The sequence below is a fragment of the Gymnogyps californianus genome, chromosome 21, assembly GCF_018139145.2.
Source record: "Gymnogyps californianus isolate 813 chromosome 21, ASM1813914v2, whole genome shotgun sequence".
Lineage (NCBI taxonomy): Eukaryota > Metazoa > Chordata > Aves > Accipitriformes > Cathartidae > Gymnogyps > Gymnogyps californianus.
In genome coordinates, this window is record NC_059491.1 from 9,539,899 (window position 1) to 9,559,111 (window position 19,213).

The following is a 19,213-nucleotide window of genomic DNA, read 5'->3' on the forward strand; positions in this document are numbered from 1 at the left end:
CTGCAAAAGTGGTGGTCACACAAAGGATATCGTAGCACTTAAGTATAGAAGCTGAAGCTTACTCCTGTGAGCAGGGCCATATGAACATAGGCTGGTACATTCCAGCTGGACTCAGATTTGTGACTATCTCAGTATACAGGCAAGTGTGTGAGTGTGGTGTTTAAGTACAGGAATGCATGGGAATCTTTATGTGTGTTTTGGGCAGGGTGTCTGTATGGATACGTACCCATTGTGTTCATGCAGTTATGAGGGAGGATGCTAAGGGAACGTGCATTAGTCTGGGGAGCACTACATTTAGGACAGGTGCACCTGCAAGCCATCTGCAAAGCCACAGGTCCATTTGCTTCTCCCTTCTTGTGCCCACTCAATACCAAGGCAGGCAGGACAGACAGTATGTCGTTAATGGCCAACACCATATCACTGTGACAGGAACAGTGTCAGGCACAAGTGCAAGACAGGGCAAGTACCACCAAGTGAGGAGTCTTGGCTCCTACAATGCCCCTTCAAGTTTAGGAGAGTATTGTGATTGCAGCCCTAACTGGAGCCTGAAATAACAGCAAGGGCAAGATAACTCTTACCTTAAAATGAATAGCCTAGCTGCAGAGTATGGCAATGGCTGTATAGCATGGAAATCCTGAAGGAAGTGCAAAAGGGTAGGCATACTAGAACAATCAAAGACCCTTCAAAGTGCGTGTTCTCCCATACCATAAGTGGTATGAGGTTGGATCCTCTTGCAGAGTGACCTCCTTCTGCTGCTTGTCCACACAGTCTTGAAAGTGGACATGTCTCAGAGAGGATGAGAAAGTAAATCTCCCTGCCTCCCTTCTCTGTTGTTGTCTCTCACTGTTTTCACTCTGTGTGCAGTTCTTCAGCTTCAGTTTTGAGTAGAGAGACCATCACTGAAGGCCTAGAAATCTATGATTCGCAAGCTCAGTTCCCTGCCTTTTTTCAGACAATTTCAGTTCCCTGATAAACATATTAAATAATGTAAACCTTGCCTTACAGGCAGTCATGGTTGCTGCTGTATTGGTTTCCTCTGGATTTTGTAGGTGATTACATTTCATACCTTGTACAACCTCGTATGTTCAAGTATTTAATATCTGAGCTATAGCAACAGCAATAAACTCTATGCAAATTCTTGCTGCTGTCATGTGTGATCATGCCCAGAGGTATGTGTGCAGGCAGATATGTTGCACTACGGTTGATTTCCTGTAGCGGTGCCTATACTCTGTCATGGCATGCCTGACACAACAGTGCTTTCCGGGCTTTGAGCTCACAAGACATAATGTCTGATTGCAAGATATTTGAGCAGTCTCACCCTGGTCTTTTTGAGTGAGGGAAAAGTGCCAGTTTGGGGCTGTTCTTCTTGCTTTGGAACAAAAGAAGTGATTGTTTACCCATCAGCTACCTTTAAAAACTTCAAGAAAAATGAGGATTTATATGCCATGTCACTCACTGGCCAGGATAAAACACCACACTGGACTGTCTCCATCTGTCTGATGGAGAGGTTAAGAGGCTTTACTTTTCCATCAGAAATGCAGACACTAACAAGTCTTTCCTCTTCCAGTGAGTCACCCTCAAACCTGTACACTGACACTTTTTGGTGCTCTTGTTTGCTCCCGTAACAGCAAAGTACGGCTCTTTGCTATTCATAGCATGAACCCACACCTGCAGTAAAGCTCATCTCACCAAACCTTGGGTCACACTGGGAAGGTGAACAAGAGCTTCCTATGCTCCCCTTTGTGTGGGCAGGAGAGCACCCTTACCTGGTACAGAGAGGAGAAAGGAGACCTTGGGACACCTGTACAGAGGATTTTGGAGAGGCTGTGTGTGGCAGGCAGGATAAGGTGGAGTTTTGGAGGACTCCAGTCATCCACAGAGAGCAGTCAGAGTCACAATGCTGAGTCAATGCTACAAACACAAATGTCCAATTTTTTTCTGTCACTTCATGCCTAACAGTATCCTAAGAAGAGCAGAACCAGTTTCTGTGACCTGGTGGGACCTGACTCATGTTAGCAGGTGCTTTATACCAGCTTTAACAGTTCTTCATAAACTTTATATTTTGATACAGAATCTAGTTACCATTCCGAGTAATTTTTTACTTTTTTGTGTATGCTTGTTGCTGAATTAAAAAATATCCCAATGTTACTTCATCCGTGTCCGAGACGGGCTCCAACAATAGGTACAACAAACATGTAAAAATCTACCCAGCTGCTCACTTTTCACAGAAGCGTGTGTTTTAAAAGGTGACTAGATATGTCTGCAGCAGCCTATAGAAACAATGTGCTTAAAAATGTTTTTATAATTACTCATCAGGGAACCAAACAAGTAGAATATGCTTCATTAACATTCCCAGCATTAAAAAGAGACAAGAACAAAACTTACTCATTGGTTCAGGAGACCAAATTCTGCTCTAAGGAGCACTGGTGAAACCACATATATTGTAGCAGTGTCCCTGAAAACTATATTTAGTCTACAAGATAAAAGACTCTGGGCCACTAAGAATGAGATTAATCTGGCAAAATATAAACAGCTACATCTGAGCTAGCCCCTTTAAAGTCCTTTCTACTCAGTGACATTTAATAACTCTAGTCAGTACAGTGGATACATCTCATCTTAAAGCACATATTTAGAATAAGTGGATGAATGACACTCTATGAATCCCCAGCCTCCAGTTGATTGAGATGGACCCAACCCTTGCTACCACAGGCAACTCTTCAGTTAGAACTGAAACACTTTCCTGATCTGCTTGCCAGGTAAGGGCAAATTCTCAACTTGTTGCATCAACATTGCCCTGAAGTCCTGAAGTTCACTGATTAGCAGGCCCAAAGAAGAACATGGTGGTGTTTGTTGTGGCCCCATGCTAACATAACATTAGTTAAGACAACTTCTTCCCTTTTAGAAGAACTCCACCTTCAGGAATTCTCAAGTGAGAATGATACCAAGCTTCAAGCTTCAGCCTACATTTTGAAAACAGCAATTTATCCCTACCTGCTTCATTTCTTCATACTTATACTTCTCCTCAACCAGAGAAATGTGGCCCAGTTTTTTACTGGACAGCATCTTTGCAGAGCTTTTCTGTTTCAATGATGGGAGTAAGATGCTGTGTCTGTCTGCCTGCAACCACCACCAGAGCAGGACTCGGAAAACAAGGATGACGGCAGGCTAGCAAGGGCTAGGCCTTGGTGTCAGAGTCTGAAAGTTTATTAAACACTAACTCCAGGCTCCCTGTTTTCCTCCTCAGAAATGTATTGATGTTCTTGTCACAAAGGGATGTGTTAAGCCCCTGTGATGTGAAGCACAAGCTTTTTGACTTTTCAGTTCTGCAGGAGCTTGTAGGAGTTATTTAAAAAGAAATGTCAGCATCCACCCTTTAAGACGGAGAAGAGATTAAGAGAGCAGCTGGGTCAAAGCCAGTCACTGTCTCCTTTTCACCCATGAAGTGAATACCAACAAATGTTTAAGTACTTCACAGTTAGCAGGGAAGCTTCAATATACATTGTTATTAGGTGCGATTCTCACTCTAGGTAAGGTCGTGTACACTTCAAAATGCAAAGGCTAGAAGCCTGTTTGCAAGTTTAATCCTTTCTTGTCCATTCACTTCTGCCTTTATGAAGAGTCTGACATCTGATGACTTGGTTTACAGAGCTGCAGATCAGCAGTTGTGAAGAAAATAGATACCAGAAAATCTCCATCACTGTCCCCAGAGAAGAGAGACAATCTCCATTTACATTTAGTAGGCATTTGTGCAGCCCAGCTGAGCATGAGCTGTTGGCTTAATGTGACAACGGCTCTCTGTAGGGCTCATCCTTGCAGACGTAACAGTAATATATCACCAGCAAAGACAACCCCTGCTTTAGTTCACCAGGTAAAATCCTGTGTTTGCATGAAAGAGCTCTTAGTTTCAGGCCTGTCTTACTTTTGGGCTCCTGATCTTGTGACTGTGGAGGACACACTCTGTGAGCAGTTTCCAATATCAATAAGAGACATAGCTAGTATCTGAAGTCCAGTGTCATAACGTAAACGCTGCGTTCAAGTGAAGAGCATCTTGTAGTGGCGTCCTGGCCTTGCAGTGAATCCCAGAGGAGGAGGAGACTGCACACCCAGCTCAGCAGCAGAGCAGATCTTGGCAGTAGCTATTGAAATGAGAGGACAAGAGGCTGTAGATGATAGGATTGATGTCAGAACTCAAGATGAAGATCCTTAGCAGGATGTGGACACCCTGGAAGACCATGTGCACCAGGTCTGCCCAGTGGACACCAGAGCTCCACAGCAGCCTCTCTGCCTGAAACACCATGTCTGCATGTCATGAACACCACTACCGTGACACATGCAGACAAGAGGAATCAGGAAATGAGAGTGAGACAAAGCGTTAAACAAAAACAGAGCTCAGAAGCAGAGAGGACTGGCTGAGAAACACTGTTAACAGTGTCCCTCTGGACTGCCAGGGACCCTGGGAAAAAGCTGCATGCTGTTAGGTGAGGGATTGCTCCGGTGGGACATGCTTAAGTGCAGCTCAAACCATCTGATGCTATTTAATCGGTTTTCGTACTGTGGAATATAATGACTGAAAAGTGTAACAAATTGGCCACAAAAGACTATCACCCAGCAGGGACTGGAAAGCCTGGAGGGGGAGGGAGCAAGACAAAGGACTCCACATTCCCTAGAAAGAAAGAAGAGATCTGCTAGCCTGATGCTAACATCAGGTCTCAATATAGGGATAAAGGAAAATAGGTCTCAGTTGTCTTCAGGTTTGAAGTAAAAGGGAAAAATGAGGGAAGTGCCCAAGAAAGGCTCTCCTTTTTGCTTCCAGTGGCACTTTTCCATCTGTCACCACAGTCTGAACGAGGCGGTACAGCAAGAGCTGAGCCCTAGTCCTCTGAAAGCAGTGAAGAGCTGCCTAGATTCGGGCTCGGTAAGATTTGTCCTGGTTTGGGTGTCCTCAGGGAACTGAGGGCAAGTGTTTTGGATCACTATGAACCTGACAGTCAATGCTTCTAGGTAATATGAACCAGGTATTTCCATATTATTCTCTTAACAGGCTATAACTGATGCCTATTTTCATAAATTGGGGCATTGTTATTCATAACTTTTGTAGTAGGCAGGATTCCCAGGTATATATTCCCAGAATATCACACAAGTGATATTCGGTGACCCATGGGGGGCAGTCCCGTAGTGGGCAGCCTATTTTATGTTTTGCAGTTGTTCAGCATGAGACAGAGAGTTTTCGGTATTTGAAGTGTGCAGTTTGCTTTCTCCTGGTAATCACTGCCAGACAGAGGAATGGCTTACGGCTCCAAGACTGCGTGTCTGCCCAAGCACAGTACTTGTTTATGTAGTTATAATGATGATCCCCAATGTTTCAAAAGCAAAAGTTAGCATAGGTAGCAATTTTGAGGACAAAGGAGATAAAAGATGGGTATGTGTTGAATATGGCGGTTGAGGTAGCCCTTGGTTAAAATCTCAGAATTAGGATATTGTTATTAAAAAACAGCTACCAGTATGTCCAATTACCAGATGGTCTTTAGATGCCAGAAATTATTAGGACAGCCTCAGGATGCAGAGCATATGTGGAGTGCTGCAGAATGCAGAGGAAATGCTTGTAGAGGCACAAAACCATTGGGCAGACAGTTGTGCTGGAGAAAGGACTGCAGGCATGTGGCCTCTCACTGAGTTATCCAGTGACCTGGGGATGAAACAGCTGGACTGAGACTGATTAGATATGGTTATAGAAGGGGCTATAATAAAAATTGATCACATCAGGCCCTGGTAGCTCCATAGATGATCTCCTCTCCCTATTAAAATGCAAACAAGGTGGAGAAAATCAGAAAACATCTTGCAATACTAAGTCAAAATTCAGCTTACGAAAGGGCATGATAACAGTGAGAGATACCAAAATGTTTTGGAAAGCTGTTTACATTTGCTCTTTAAATATCTTACTTAAAGCTGCTGTCACTGTGAAATGCAAGATCTCAACATACCCAAGAGATCATGCAGATTCATGTATCTTCTCTTGGCTGCTTACACAACATTTTGTTGATCTTTTTTGCCTTCCACTGTTCCTGTGGGTATCTCCGTTAAGCTTGATATCTTCATATCTTCCTCTGCTTCTCTTTGGCTTCCTCAAATACAGCTGCCCCTTGGTAAGATGGCAGTCAATTATCAGGCAGAGCACTGTGATAATGATGACGGGGACAAAGAAGTCAATGGCAGTGATCTGAATAAGCAGTCTATGGATCTACGTAGTTTTCAGCACAATGCATATGACAGATTCCTCTATCTTCCCTAGAGAAGGAAGACAGAGATAATAAATACCTTGGAGAGAGGTGATGGGGATGGCACAGATTAGATGTAATATTCAAAGTGCACTAATGGGCCAGCTGGCGTGGACACTGATCATAACATATTTGGTCTATCCCCAACAGTGGATCAGGTTGTCAATGGCTTCATCCTGAAAACCAACAAGGACAAAGATTCCCTACTGGTCTGGTACCTGAACCCCAATTGCACCACCTTTTTCAGATGAAACTTTTCCTGATGTCCAGCCTGAACTTCCCTATACAATGTGCCTGTTGCTTCTTACATATCGTCTACTTCTACCAAAAAGGAATTGAATCTGTCCTCTTTGTAACTGCCCTTAAAAAGTTTGTTGGTTGCTATTAGACACCACCACTTCTTCCTCTCAGCTGGACAAAACAGGCCTCATAGGTTATGTGTCACTGACCATCATCTTGATCACCCTCAGCTAGACCCTTGCCAGTCTCTCTACATCCTTTTTGAAATGGGGTCCTCATATCTTGATGTCGGTAAGTGCAGTTCCAGTAGAATAGCCAGGGGTATCAGCACCTCAGACAGGATGATTTGACCAGTCTTATAATGAGTGGAAAGATGCCTCCTTCTTAAAACTTTGTCACCAACTCTAACTGGCAAAACTGAGTTCATGGAGGAAAGGAGAAAAATTAGTGAGTGAAGCAATTCTCAGATAGTTTATTATCTGACACTTCTTAGGAGGAAGGGATTCATGATTACCACAGTTTCCCAGAAACAGAGAAAAAAAAAATCAGTCATCAGAAAAATGCATGTTTTGTTTTGTTTGAGGATTACAGTAAGAAAAAACAAAGGATCCGATCGAAAAAGGGCTGGAGGTACTGCGATGTTCACAGTAGCAAAGCTGGAATGCTGTGTCATGTCCTGAAGCCCATGCCCAAATTACGCATCCTCCAGTTGAAGCCAGGAGAGGTTCTAAAACTCTCGTTCTCAGCCTGGACAACTCTTTATCAGCATCTCTCTGTAACTTCGTTTCTGCACTGAGGTGCCAATGGCACAGTTTTCCTTTGAAACAAGGTGTCTTTTTCTCATTACAGCAATAAGTCCAAGGAGCCTGAATGCACTTCTCTCAGATCAGTTCCCTGTTCACAGAGAGTGGCATTTTTGCCTGCCCTGGTCAACGCTGGACCCCTGGTAGCCAGGCAAATAGATTGCTACCAGCCAGAAGCTGAAAAATCACCCATACAGAAAGAGACTAGAAAGTCCCTAGTTCAAGTGGTTCAGTTTTTTACCCAGTGACCATGTAACATGTCCCAGCAGGGAATAAACAGCTTACTCAACTTTCCAGCTATTTGTCTGCTCATTGCCCTCAACTTTCTGTCAGATTTCTCACTCCTTTTCAGACTCAGTGTAGTTGCTTTAGCTTCTCTTCACAACTGCCGTCTCTGCACATAGGGATGACTTTTCTCCCATTCTGTTTTGCAGCTATGTCTCATCTATCCCCAGCACTTACTTCTCAAGCTCATGTGTCTTCTGGTGACCCAGCACACAGAGTAGCCACCTTCCATCTCTTTCTTCTCAGAGCCTAAAGTGGAGCATATCCCCCAAGCTCACATTATCCACACATTGTCCTGGAAAGCACTTTTTTCTCAACTTGCTGTACTCTGGCACACCCAGTTCCATCCCCTCGTGGCTAACAAGCAGACATAATGCTAATGGTAAAGGCAGAAATATTGCAGACAGTGCTGGCATTGCCAGGCTGAAATACAGTAACACTACAGTCTCTAGCATCAGCCACATTGCAAAATGAAAAAAAAAAAAAGAGTGAATGGATCTTTCATGCCCAAATACATCTCAGAACAAAAAAATAAGTAAATAAATAAATAAATCACTTTCCTGACTGGACAGGAGGATCCAAGGCCCTTTGGCAGACAGATAAACAGGAATTGCAAGAATGCAACAATAGTATATGATGTAGTCACCCACCAACACTGAAATGGTGTGCTTAACCTGTAATTAAGAGTCTAATTATTTGCCATGGCCACTTGGGAAACTCATAGTCCTGCCTCCTGACAGCCTGCAAGCTCGTTTTCTCATCCCACTGGAAGCCCACTACGTACCCAAAGTCACCTATCTTCAGAGCATTTGGCCACTGAGAGCTCTGGTCATTCATCCCAAATTGAAACACAAATATTAATATGAGAAAGAGAAAGATGTACATATCAGGACAATCCTCCTGCCTGTTGCTCCTGCCAAAACACTTTTACTAGGTGTCCTCGTTTCAGCTGAGACAGAGTTAATTTTCATCTTAGTAGCTGGTATAGTGCTGTGTTTTGGATTTAGGGGGAGAATACTGTTGATAACACACTGATGTTTTAGTTGTTGCTAAGTAGCGCTTATCTTAATTCAAGGATTTTTCAGTTTCCCATGCTCTGCCAGCAAGCAGGTGTGCAAGAAGCTGGGAGGGAGCATGGCCAGGGCAGCTGACCCAAACTAGCCAAAGGGGTATTCCATACCATGGAACGTCATGCCCAGTATATAAACGGGGGGGAGTTGGCCGGGAGAGGCGGATCACTGCTTGGGCATCGGTCAGTGGGTGGTGAGCAATTGCATTGTGCATCACTTGTCTTTTCTTGGGTGTTATTTCTTTTTTGGTTGTTGTGTTCCTTTTCATTACAATTATATCATTATTCTTAGTTAGTAGTGTATTTTATTTTACTTCAGTTATTAAACCATTCTTCTCTCAACCCATGAGTTTTACTTTTCTTTCCTTTTCTCCTCCCCACCCCACTGGGAGGGGGGAGGGGGAAGCAGCTGCGTGCTGCTTAGTTGCTGCCTGGGGTTAAACCACGACACTAGGCGCTCGGAAGGAAATTGGACAGAGCTTGCAAGTCTGGACTGGCCCGTGCCATCCAGCCTCTCACAGAGATATCACGCGTCCTCCCTTTTGCTTTGATTCTCAGCTTGGCAGTCCTTCTTGGAGTGGTCCATCTCTCCCGATTTCTGCACTTCTCCCTCATTCCCATGCTGTCCTCTTTATCACAGGTTCTGCATTGCACAGTGCCACAGCAGGAAAGCAGGAGGGAAATAGGGAGGGGAATGCCTCCATCCTACCCACTTGTGGTCTGGTAGTAATTGCTCTCAGGCAGATGCTGGGCCTCCCCTGATAGCCGTTCCTTTCTCAGAACCCAATTATCAGACTCATGGTTTGATGCCAACTCTTCCTGGAAGCTGCTCTGTCTGCTTTCATTTAGCTCACAATTTATTCCTCTAAGGAGTGATATTTCTGCTAGAGATGGGCAAGCACATTTCGTTTAATTTCAGTTCCACCTGAGCACCGTGGATTAGATGGCCTGATGCAATAGCATTCTGCTAACAAAAGGTTGTGGAAAAACATGGGAAGAGAGAAGTCAGCAGGAGAATGAAATAAGCACAAGAGGGAGCCGAATGTAAAGGGATTCTGAGATGGTGCCTGGAATAAAAATGTCCAGTCACAATTTCCAATCACATTTAGCTAATTATTGAATATACTGATGAAGACGTAACAAAAGCAGTTGCTTAAACAGAAAATCTGAAAGATAGGAGCAATGTGCTCCCAAACAGGCAATTGAAACACATTGCGCTCTGCATTCACCCAAACTCTGGGTGAAATGATCTCTTGCTGACAATAGCAGGCCAATTCCAGAATGAAAAATGGGCTGTTTCTCACAACTTGTGTGAGAAACAGCCCCTAAGCTGCCATACCTCCTCCTGTAATAGCTGGTAAACTCTTCACTGTGATAGTGTGCAATACAGATTCTCCTACGCCAGCATGTTTGACTGAGGTTGTTTTGGGTTCAGTCTCATCATCCCTGAAAGTCTGTTGACATTGTGCTTATTGTAAGAGATAAACTCCCTCAGGGGTGTTATTCTGGTTCCCCCACCTGCCGTTGCACCTCTGTGCTCCTTCCTTCTCAGTGTGCAGAAAAGCCTTTTATCTCATAACTTAACACTGTCCATGCGCGTATGTGATCCCTGGTGCATGCCAGGAAAGCTGGGACAAACTGGGACAAAAAATGGCACGCTCTTTCTGGATCATCTTACAGACTGAGGGGGTTACTGGCTGGGGGTATGGGACACAATATAGGACACAGGGGAAGAGCATTTGAGGATTGCACAAGACTTATTATGGCATATTTAGGGGAGGTGGGGAAAAGGAGGAATCAAGGGGGTTTGGAGAGGAACAAACATGGGGAAATAAAGGAATAAGGGAATAAAAGGAGCCTCCAGCTTCCCTTTCTCTTGTCCGGTCTGGAAGATGTCAGCCCACAGTCTGACCCCATCCCAGTGTCATCTGATGCCACAGAAAGTCCTGTGTCTATGCTGAGTGGTTTCCTGACTCATCTGTATGAGTCAGGAGGGGCTTACCCATTGGGATAATGGTCACAATTTGCCATGGCAATGCATCCAAAAATGGGAGATGCCCACAAAGAAGTGTATGCACTGTCTCCTGGATGGCTCCCAGGATGGCAGGCCTCCTAGGGTTTTACAGCCAACATTGGTCGATCTGCATATGAAGGGTGATTTAATTCTTCCAGGAGGTGGTGGTTTCAGCAACACGATTATTGTCCTGGACCTTTTCTTGCATGTGCTTGAAGGGAGGAAGCACAGGTAACATCCTATTGTCTGGACACCCTCACTTCTGAGACAAAGAGTGAGGTCCTTGCAAGATGTTTGGGGGATTTCCCAAGAGTGATCCTCTGCAGTGGAAGCTGTGGTGCTGCTGGCAGCAATCAGGAGCTTATCTGCGATGTGAGTTCAAGGCTAAGCAGAGCATAAGCATGTTCGCAAAGTGCACATGACACTGATGAGCTGGGAAGAGAATGAATACGAAAGAACACCCGTGATGGAGATTCATAGGCTTCTGGGGTAGCTAGGGCACCACAGTGTGCTCCTGCTGATGTGCAGCTGGGATTTAATCTGTCGCTCCAATACCCTGGAACATGAGCTGTATGGAAGCAAGCCAGTCCACACTACATGTCCTGGAAACCACCAAGTGCTCCCTGGTGCAGAAAACAAATGCTCAAGATAGTCATGGGTACAATCACCAATTACCCCCCACACAAGGGCAAGACACATTAGACAATTTCTTTTATGAAACTAGAGTCACTACGTGCTGACATGTTGGTTTTACACTATGTACTGTCTGCAAGGATGCCCCCTGGAACCCACTAAGAAAAGTCTTGCAGCACCTTTTTTCATCTAATTAAAAACGTATCATTGAGTTTTCCACCAATGGAGGAAAAGGGAGGGTGAAAGGGAGTAGAAAGAAAAAGGATAGATAAATATTTGTACAAGAAGCTAAGAAAAGATAGGGGAGAAAGGGGTGGCAGTGAAAGCAGACTTTAGAGAAGCAGAGTCTGATGTGGTGAGCACACAGGGCTGCCTTCAAGGACAGTAAAGATCCTGAAGACCCTTGCAGGGAAGACCTGGTGTGTGCAAAGTGCTCATGGCCATGACAGTTCTCTTTTTTGACACTGCTAGTGCTCTGCTGAAGGGACTTTTGTTAAAAAAAAATAATTAAAAACATGATTAGATTTGGGGCAAGCTTGCAGGGAATACTCTTTTTAGATGCCATTGCTTATGTTGGTCCCTCAGTGCATTCAGAAACTTTTTGGTGACCTCTGGAAGTCAATAGCAATCTTTTAAGTGCCTCAACAGCACAACCATATAATGCAACCCCTGCGCAAAATCTTCACTTGGTCCCACAGACCCTATTCACCCAACAAGAAGTTGAAGACTAATCTCTTCTCTGCCTCTTTCCCATTTCCATCCTGTCCTCAGAAATTGTTCAGGACTACATCCCCTCTCCAGATGTTCCTTTCAAGGTAAGAGACCATACAAATTCCTGACCTGCTGGGGTAACATTAGCTGATGGTTAGAAGGACTTCTCTGCCCAGCTTTGGTGTAGACATTGAGATCACCTAGAGAGACAAAACATTGTTTTTGTCATACAGCAGTTGAAGACTCTGGGATGTGAAGTTGTCCCAGCCCCAGCAAAGAATGGCAGGGTGATCTTGCACCATCTAGCAATGCAGGGTTGATATGTAGGGAGGATTCATGTGTACATTGAAGACCTGCTTTTCTGCCATCCACAGCTGTCTGCAGCTTCTCCCTAAGAAATTGCTTCCTATTTCAGTTACTATGAGGAAACCCTCATAACCTCATAATGCTCCGGTTTAGCCTTGATGGATTATTTTGTAATCTTTGCATATCAGCACTGAAGTGTTACATCAGGGAATCCGTTGGGCCCAGTAGTCATATTTTTACAAAGACCTTTTCCTGAAAAATAACATAACTCAGGATCCCAGGAAACTACTAAGCAAATTAAAATCCGGTGCACAATAAACAATTCAGCTTTAAAAAATACACTTCGTAATAAATGAACCAGAAGAGGCCCCATTCCAATCAACAAAGGAAGATTAGTGGAAGCAGTATGACCTTTGTAAAGCATCAAAACGTCCAGAAGTGCTGTGGGTTATTGATGTGTTCGAAACCATGGAAGCGCCTGAGAATGGTCATGTAGCAATTAGGGCTTCTCCCCCCAAAAAGGTGTTGAGATCAATAGCCCAACTGAAGTGCATCTACACCAATGCATGCAGCATGCGCAACAAACAAGAGTAGCTGGAAGCCATTGTGCAGCAGGAAAATTATGATACAGTTGCCATCACGGAAACATGGTGGGATGACTCACGCAACTGGCGTGCTGCAATGGATGGCTATACACTCTTCAGAAGGGATAGGCAAGGAAGGAGAGGCGGTGGGGTAGCCCTGTATGTTAGGGAGTGTTTTGATTGTCTGGAGCTTAATGATGGTGATGATAAGGTTGAGTGTTTATGGGTAAGAATCAGGGAGAAGGCCAACAAGGCAGATATCATGGTGGGAATCTGTTACAGACTACCCAGCCAGGATGAAGAGGTAGACAAAATATTCTGTAAGCAGCTGGGAGAAGTCTCACGAATGCTAGCCCTTGTTCTCATGGGGGACTTCAACTTACCAGATGTCTGCTGGAAATACAATACAGCAGACAGGAAATAGTCGAGGAGGTTCCTGGAGTGTGTGGAAGAGACCTTCCTGACACAGCTGGTGAGGGAGCCAACTAGGGAAGGCGCCCCACTGGACCTGTTGTTCGTGAACAGGGAAGGATTTGTGGGTGATGTGATGGTTGGAGGCCATCTTGGGCATAGCAATCATGGAATGATAGAGTTTTCGATTCTTGGAGAAGTAAGGAGGGGGGTCAGCAGAACTGCCACCTTGGACTTCTGGAGGGCAGAGTTTGGCCTGTTTAGGAGACTGGTTGACAGGGTCCCTTGGGAGGCAGTCCTGAAGGGCAATGGAGTCCAGGAAGGCTGGACATTCCTCAAGAAGGAAATCTTAAAGGCGCAGGAGCAGGCCATCCCCATGTGCCAAAAGACAAGCCAGCGGGGAAGAAGACTGGCCTGGCTGATCAGAGCTTTGGCTGGAACTCAGGAAAAAAAGGAGTGTTTTTCACCTTTGGAAGAAGGGGCAGGCAACTCAGGAGGACTACAAGGATGTTGTGAGGTTATGCAGGGAGAAAATTAGAAGCGCCGAAGCCCAACAAGAACTTAATCTGGCTACTGCCGTAAAAGACAATAAAAAATGTTTCTATAAATACATTAGCAACAAAAGGAGGGCTAAGGACAATCTCCATCCTTTATTGGATGTGGGGGGAAACATACTGACAAAGGATGAGGAAAAGGCTAAGGTACTTAATGCCTTCTTTGCCTCAGTCTTTAATAGTAAGACCAGTTGTTCTTCAGGTACCCAGCCCTCTGAGCTGGAAGACAGGGACGGGGAGCAGAATGAAGTGCCCATAATCCAAGGGGAAATTCTTAGCGACATGCTACACCACTTAGACCTTATCGCGCTCTCCAACTACCTGAACAGAGATTGTAGCGAGGTGGGTGTCGGTCTCTTCTCCCAAGTAACAAGTGATAGGACAAGAGGAAACGGCATCAAGTTGCGCCAGGGGAGGTTTAGATTGGATATTAGGAAAAATTTCTTCACCGAAAGGGTTGTCAAGCATTGGAACAGGCTGCCCAGGGAAGTGGTTGTATCACCATCCCTGAAGGTAGTAAAAAGACATGTAGATGTGGTGCTTAGAGACATGGTTTAGTGGTGGACTTGGCAGTGCTAGGTTTACGGTTGGACTTCATGACCTTAAAGATCTTTTCCTAACAATTCTGTGTTTCTATGATTCTATAAAAATGTCCAGCCAGCTAACAGAAGCACTGCTGTTTTGCCTTGGTTGAACAATATCAGATGGTTTCTGAAAGGGACCATAGACCTCCTATATATTTTGTTTCAGAGAAACAGCAAATCCATTCCTGTAAGTAAGGCCCTAAGCATTAATTATGTCCAGTGCAGAGCAGCTGGGTTCTTGTGTGAGAAGAGATCAAGGCCACAAGGTAGGCAATGGATTCAACCTCCTGCTCAGAGTTGAAGGGTACTTGGATCAAGTCTACCAGGTGAACAGGGCCATAATTTCTCAGCGGTTTGACAGGACCTCTCTAATTCATTGCTTTACCATGTATGTTCCCTGGCTTCTTCCCAACTTCCCAGGAAGATCCTGAGATGCTGAAAAACTGGAGAATTCAGTGGAGGGTGACCAGGATGATCATGCCTGGATCACAGGAACTATAAGGAGAGGTGGTGGGATCTGAGCTGGGTAAGTCAGATGAAGAGAGGGCTGAAGGACTACAGCTACTTGGAGGACAATTATGAAGAGGACAAAGGAAAACTTAAGTGGTACCAGACAGTACAACAAGGGGCAATAGCCTCAAATTATACCTTGGGAGGTTCAGGATGGCTTTTAGGAAAAGCTTTCTCCCCAAATGTTTCTGCAGCCCTTGGACAGGTCACCAAAGAGGTGAGGTATTTCCACCCTTCGAGGGCTTGTATCCAAGATTTGGATTGACAAAGCCTCAGTCAGCCTGATCTAGTGTGGGGAACACTCCTCTGCTGTGAGTGGGAAGTCCATCGTCCACAGAAATTTGTCATCCCAGTGGCGAGGTTAGATCAGCCCAACTTAGAATTGAGAGGAACAGTAGGAGCATTTCTAAAACATTGGGACTTGAACTTGCATGACAAGCGTAGATGTGATACAGATAGATAAGGACTGTGATCCTCTGCTCAGCTCTTCCACTAATCTAGTTTTTGGCTTTGGAGAATTTATTAATACTACATAAGTATTTCTTTCTGTGAAGAGTCATGGAGTACATCTGACCAACGCTACTCATCTCACACCAATATGAAAAATTACTGGCTGATACCCACTTTAGTACACAGCATTTTGGCAATGCTCAGGACACGATCTCACAAACCTTCCTGGAATCAGAACAAACACTGCCCATGTGTTTTCCCTTCTGCAAGTCAGGTTCAGCCTCTTTACTTAAAAAAAATGCCAGGCACATCTGGGGTGAGTGGTTGGAGGCCTTCCAGTTGCTCTTGGCTGAAGATCTAGCTCCGTATTTCAGGCAGTGTTGAAAGAGATCTCACTATGCTCATGTCTTTACGCTGGGAATCAAAGTCATCAGTGCAGGCTGGAACATAAAGCTGCAGCAGAAGGAAAAGCTTTCTCCTGACACTGCCAGGAAAACAGTTTCCTCCCTAATAGGTTTATGCTTTGTCAGGTACCTGCTTCCCCATCCTTTTCTCTTTGTAATTCATGAGATGTTGTGAAATGCCAGTCAGGCATTAACCGGAATGGAACCACACTGGGCTTATGGCAGGATTGTCAGTTTTATTAGATGAATTTTATACAAAAGAGTTTAATAATAAACAATTTATTTTTATTGTATCTGAAGCAATTTTACTAGCTCTTGACTATTTTTTTTTCTATTATTCATCATGGATATAGGGTAAATTTTGATATTTCTAGCAAAGGCAGGCATTTTCCTAAAATTTCTTAATTGAAAAATGAGCAGGCAAAATACAGGATTCCTGAGTAACAGAACAGATTTGTTACCACTCCCTGTACCTGAAATACTGGCAAAGTAATTTCTACAGTTCAGATTTCCGGCAAAGCGGCTGTGCAGTCACCACAAATACAGCAGTGTTGTGGGTTAATCATCCCACTTTAGGACATCTTGCTTTTGGAACTGCATCCATGATCATAGTAGGTACAACATCTTCATCTGACAGTTATCTTTCATACAAAATTTTTTTTACAGTTTTGACTCATGTCTTTCTAAAGATTTATAACTCAGCTTAGCGCCTAGGAAGATATTCACAAGGCAGTTTGCTTTTTTTTTTTAACCTGACAAACCTTAACAATCTCACTTTTTCCATCAGCTCTAGTGGTATTGCACATTTGAACCACATAACTCAACAAAATGGCACGAAGTAGAAGTGGCATTGTACTAGGCACAGATATCCTCAGAGAGACCATTTAGATGGCAAAAGGTCTCTTTATATTTTTACGGCAAGCATAAATCTGGGGAGTTAGAGAGGCTGTCAACAGTGAGCTTTCCCACAAAGCATCTCCTGCGCTCCCCCACGCCAGGCAGATAGCTGCCCACAGTATTTCACGGTCAGGTTGGAGGTCCTGTGGGAGAGAAGTGAGGAACAGGAGGAGAGAGGAGGAGCAGTGTGTGCTCCCCGTGGAACCCCAAACAAGTTACAGGAGCTTGCTTTATTGTGAGGAGTCCTTTGATTATATGTCTTGTAAGGCTCAATTTTTGTGTTTTGTACATGCAAAAAAAAACCTGTGGAAGGTTTTACAGTAATGTCTTTCCTATTTATATATTACAATAGAAATCATGTGCCATCTGTGCTGACTTCTTAGCAATATTAGAAAAGAGTAGGTACTGAGGCAATGAAGCCACACCTACTAAAATGGGAAGAGATTGCCTAAAGATGTAGTTTTCTTTTTTTGTTTAGGCTGTATTTTGCTAATGTTTATTTTATTTGAACAACTGGGAAGCATTTCCTGATGAATCAATGGTCCTTATTTTTTATTTGGAAGCTGAGAACAAACCCAGTTTCTTCCTACACTGCGAGATACTGTAGTAAGTATATTTTAAAAAACATTTTGTATGTGGATGTAAATGCATATAAAAAACCTGTAAATTCATGTAAATAGATGTAAATATAGTCTCTTGAAGACAAAGAAATTGCTTATTAAAGTGTATGAGGTTTGAGGTTTTTTTGGATGAATATAATATAAGCATCTCTGCTGTTGCTTACATCACTCACTACAGAGATAATATAACAACACGTTATGGCTGGAATTCCCAGAATTTTCCACCTGTGACCTCACTCCTGGTCTCACAATCACAATTTCAGAAATCCTTGTAAACTCACTACAGGAACTACCACTTAGGCTGCAGGTAGACAAGAAAAGCAGTGTTATCTCCACGCTTAATCTCTCCTGTCTTTATGCACAAGCTGGCAAGGAAGTGGAACTTAGTCCTGCCTATGGCATGCTGCACTACACATGCCATGGGATATGGGCCCTCTGCGGTGTCCTACACTCCTGTATCCATCCCCATCATGCATTTTAGGTGAGCAGGAATTTGTTCCACTGTGTTCCTCCCTCACCTGGTCTCCTGGCCAGGAAACCAGCAGAATGTGGTGCTCCCCCTACCTGTGCTAGAAACCAAAACAACATAGAAAGCACTGCTTAGTGGGTTTAAGAGCTTTTCACTCCAACAGGAAAGGGAAAATTCACTGAGAAAAAGAGGCACTTCTGCTTTAGAAGAAGTTAGAGCATTTGAGTTCCCATTCAGGCTCATCTTTTTGCCCCAGGAAAAAGTTCCTTGTGGAAAGAGGGAGAAACCCTGGCGTGACCAACATCTTCAGAGGTCCCCAAGTCAGCAGCACTTCATCTCTGTCAAGGAGACTCGACTAGTATGCGAAACGTAAGGGGAAAGGTAAGGTCTGGAAGTCTTTGCCAGAACATGAACCTGAGTCAAAGAAACTCTCAACTCCATAAAATCCAGCCATAAACCTCAAGGTCAAGGGAGGAGGAAAAGGGTGTAAAACATACACTATTAACTGTTAAACTGGCTGAAGGGCATGAAGAAAGGCTCCTCTGAGATGAAGCAAAGGTGAGTGTCTCAAGGTATCAATGAAGAAATGTTGGTGTCAGACACCAGGAGGTTGGGGATTTGCAGAGAGATTTCCCTTTTCCCAGGCAACTTGAGTAGACAGTAAAACTGATCCCAACTGATCAGCCTTGAAAGCTTTGTATGATGCAAGAAAAGACTGATAAGTGTGCCTGTCCACTCAGGGAGCTATATGTGGCCTGCTGTGGTTTAGAGGAGACCTGTGGGTTAACTGCTTTGCATACAAGTGGCTAAAATATATATATGGGCATGTACTTATCTTCTCTTGCCTATTGTAACTTGTTTTTGTAGTAGTACTCTACCTTAATGTTTTACCCACTAGCTTTTCAACACAACATTTCTCATTTCCTCTTGCCTGAAAAATGGGGTTAGCCATGTTTCTCTTCTGTCTGGCACAGAGGTTGGTGAGGTTTGGCACAGGTGTTTTTGAGGTTGTGTTCACTGAATTTTTGAGAACACTTGGGAGAGAAGATTTGGAAATATCAGAGATGCTGATATACGTGATGTATTCTTCAGTGTGTGCAGTGACCCACCCTGGCCCAACTCTGCTCTGAACTGATGCTTCTGAGGATATGAAAGAGCCAGGGGTCTACGGGTGACCTTCATTCTCCCAAGGAAAGATTGCTTTTCTGATCTTCTGTGGCATATCACAGTAGATAGGCAAGAACCTACATGGTACCTGTCCCCGACATTCCTCCTGGCCTCGAAAAGGGATTAATACTTCTGAATGGTGTGCTCCACAGGTCTGGGAAGATGTGCCTTGTGTAACCCCACAAAGGATAGATTTAAGATTTCAGCCCAACCTTCACTGAGCAAGA